Source organism: Corvus brachyrhynchos, unplaced genomic scaffold (genome assembly GCF_000691975.1).
Source record: "Corvus brachyrhynchos isolate BGI_N302 unplaced genomic scaffold, ASM69197v1 scaffold87, whole genome shotgun sequence".
Lineage (NCBI taxonomy): Eukaryota > Metazoa > Chordata > Aves > Passeriformes > Corvidae > Corvus > Corvus brachyrhynchos.
In genome coordinates this window covers 344,584-348,409 of record NW_008239767.1, presented here as the reverse complement: position 1 = coordinate 348,409, position 3,826 = coordinate 344,584, and the positions used below count along the sequence as shown (strand labels likewise).

Sequence of the window (3,826 nt, the reverse complement as noted above, 5' to 3'; positions counted from 1 at the left end):
AAGAAGTGTTCCTTCAAATTACTGCTGCCATAGAAATGCTTTTAAGGGTATTTTGGTTTATAACATCATTATTTTTTCTATATTTGATCACATTCAGATTATTCAGGATTAATATAATTGTAACACATTTCAGAATATTCATTAATTTTGATTCTTGAACATCTGGCAATCTGGCAATAAAATTACTAAAAGCAAACAAGATTTGTTAGCTAGACTCCTCAGACACTAGCATTCAAACAGAAGTGAAATCAAATAAATGCAAATTGAAAAGACTGCTGGCACTTTGAAACCAAAATGGTCTTCTAACACAAAGTTAGTTTTAGAGCCTTTAACTGCCTTTTAATTTCTGAGCTCCTCCATGAGCTTTGGGGATTTTTACAGTAACTTTTGTATGTTTTAAAATTCTACCTTTGTTGCAATATGGAAGATCTACAGGAGCTGCAAATTAAAAACTTGTTACTATCCATGTGTTCAAGGAATCAGAGGAGCTTGGTTACCATTATAATGATTTCCAAGCGTAAAGTATTAATAAAAAAAAAAGCGATCAATTATTTAAAATCTTATATTTACTTCTCATGGCAAATATGCTAATATAATTGTGTGGTTATGTGACATATTTATTCAAATCTTTCGCTTTTGTTCAGTCTAATGATTGGAAATTATGAACAGCTTAATTAGAGGCAAGCGATCAATTTGTGATTTATGTCAAGTTCCATTTGAAGTTGAAATTGGAATTGCATTTTTGCCGTTAAAAGCATTTTTCTGTTGATCAGGACAAATTTTAGACCTAAAGCCAGTTTTCTAACTAGGAATGTATTCACTGTAGTTACACAGAATCACAGAATTAACTAGGCTGGAAAAGACATCTGAGATCATCAAGTCTCACCTATGACCCAACACCACCTTGTCAACTAGGCCATGGCACTAAGTGCCACATCCAGTCCTTCCTTAAACACTCCAGGCATGGTGACTCCACCACCTCCGTGGGCAGCCCATTCTAATACCCAATCACTCTGTTAAGTATAACTAATTTATTCCCTTTTATTTCCAATTCAAGATTTCAGTGCAACTAGCTACTACCTCTCTTACCTCAATTCATTCATATATTTGGAAGTTCTGTCTCTCCAAGTCAGTTTGTGATTTTTGCAGTGGCCACAGCTTATGCAGTGCAGGCCTTCTGCATGCTTCCCACCCAAGCTCTTTTGCCTGACGATGAAGTCAGCTGGAACTAGACTTGAGCCAGAAGACCAGCCAGCATGGGACAGTGTGGATGAACACAGAGCCTGGGTTCCTTTTGCCACAAACATTAAATGAAGAGTTGAGGCTTTTATCATAGGCAGCTAATTGTCATGGGCAGGTGATCTGCAACACAAACTCATTATGCCGCAAACATCACACCCTTGCTCTCTGCAGACTCCTGCTCAGTGCTGAACACCGCTATCTTACTTCCACTGCCAGCTACAGCTGATGGGCAGGATTGCTGTGTTTGCCCAGAGCAGATCCTGTGCCAATAAACCTTGAAGACAAATGCTGGCTCTGCCCCACAGCATAGAATGGAATTTGTATTCAAGCTGTCCCCAGATCTGTTGGAGAAAATTGTATGCAGGGAGGCCCATAAGCATCTCTGCAGAGTCAGTTTCCATTCTGCAAGGCTGGCACTGACTTGCACCGAGTACATGCAGAGAATTCTGGGCAGAGCCCTGTGGCTCAGGCTGGCCACACACCCACATTGCTCCAGCTTCCAGAGGGATGCATTCGCTTGAATGCAATGCCAGGTTTACAATGGCTCCTTGTGCTTGTCTGGAACATGATGCAGAGATGCCCAAGTGACTTTTCAGGGGCAGCTTGCAGGGCAGTGCAATAACGCAGCCCACATGGCAGCTCTAGAGTAACCAGCCTTCCCGTTACCCAGGGACTCCTATCTCCCACAGAAGTGCAGAGATGACTACAGCAAGAACATGTTTTTACTAAGTGTTTCGTGACTGAACTATCTAACTTGTTGTTATTTATGTCGTAGGATATGTAGGCTGGGGGGCACGTATGGATGGAAATCATCCATTCCAACTCCTGTTCAAAGCAAGCCCAAAACTGAACCCTAGGCAAGCTGTATGGTTGGATCTACTTTTAAGACACTCAGTGCACTGCTATTTCAGTTGTTTTCTGTTAAATACATATGAATATTTATTATTTCAGGATATAGTCTTTGTGATTCAAAGCACTCCTGCTCTATGTAAATCTAAACAGAAAATGCTTACCCCAAAATCACTGGCTCATCGTTATACAGACAGTGAGCTCTGTTAGAATCTGAAATCTCTGTTGGAATCTGAATCTCTTCATCTGAAATTTATACACGGAGCAATACACACTCATCAGCAGAACAAGACTTCAAACCCTTGCAGATTCATACAGGTTGCTGTGGTGTCTGTACAGCCAGGCACTGATCTACACGATTTCACATGCAGTGGTGCACGTGAGCCAACGTACAATGTACAGCCAGCAGCATCTATGAGAGAACATGAACACATTTTAGAGAAGAATAAGCTAAGAAATCTGGTAGTACTTAATCACAGTACAGAAAGCAGTTAATCTCCACAAAAATAGCACAAAACAAAACATTAACTTGACAAATAAACAGTTTAACTCTTAGTTCTTCTTTTGAAGCATTGCTTCCTACTAATATCAGGACGATTAATGCAAGAGCTTCTAAAGTGGATATGGCCCTGAAGTTCTGGATGACACAAGCACATATACAAAGTGTCTAATGGACTCTGTCTTGCATACAGCCATATTCTTTTAATTATTCATGCTAGACGACCTAATCTGTTTTAGAAATCTCAATGCATTTTAGAAGAACCATTCTAGACACAAATTTAGGAAAACAAACACTCTCTAGATCAGCTTGAGAAGGCTTTGGCATTCTGTACAAATTGATCAATCAATACATTGTTCAACAAGCAGAGAAAAGCACACTACCTCTTCCTCCAAAAATTAAGTGCCTGTGAGATAGCAAAGAATAGCACTATTTTCACTGTTTTATTTGTAATAGTGATGTCATTTCAGTTCACTTGTTCATTTCTTCCATTAAAACAGCTGCCAGCGTTTCTGAAAATCATACAGTGTCATCTGACACCAAGAGCACAAAAACTCTGCAGCAATCTCCTTAGTGTTTTCTTGTCAGTTGAATAAGGAGCAATTTCACTTCAAGGCCAAATTGATTCAAACAAATCAAGAATCTTTTTCTCAGATGTCCTACATCTTTGAAGCATTATTTCGTTCTCGCAGCACATGCACTTCCACGGATTAAAAGTATTGCTGGGGCCTTGCTTTGTTTTATGGAATTGCTTCCATATATTAAGGTTTTTCAGGGTGAGGGAGGGAATATCACGTTCTCTAGTTTGCACATGGTGGCACCCAAGAACAGGTTGATCAACCAGTCAATGCCAACAATAGGAGCACAGCTCCTGCTGTGGCCTGAGGCTGTCCTGGGCTCACAGGTGGTGTTACATGCTCAGCAGGTGGGTGGCTTGTCATAGGTTAGCAAGCATAGTTCCGGAAGGGATGTCCTTGCTAAGGGGTGCTTACAGCTTCCTCTGGGACCTGACAGAACCTATCAGCTGGCCAGTTTGAATATGGACAATTCTCTGAGCCACTTAAAGTTGTGATCGCCTCTGTGATACACACTTAAGAATAGACAAACTCCCCCCCAGCTCTCTCTCGTTTCCAGTGCTGGCACAGGTGGCTGCGGGGCCCGAGCAGGGGCCAGTGGGCCATGGCTCCAGGATGACCCCCCCAGCAGGGCTGTGGGCAGCCAGAGCGGCTCGCGCAC

At 41.6% G+C, this 3,826-nt stretch overlaps 1 long non-coding RNA gene across 1 annotated transcript in view; it reads right to left on the bottom strand.

Annotated features, from left to right (window-relative positions):
- Positions 1-3,826, bottom strand: part of LOC108448784 — an 80,544-nt gene that overhangs the window by 210 nt on the left and 76,508 nt on the right. The window contains exon 6 of the long non-coding RNA XR_001864803.1: positions 1-2,503. This exon is cut by the window's left edge and continues 210 nt beyond it. This is a non-coding gene — a long non-coding RNA (uncharacterized LOC108448784). The remainder of the gene's footprint in view (positions 2,504-3,826) is intronic.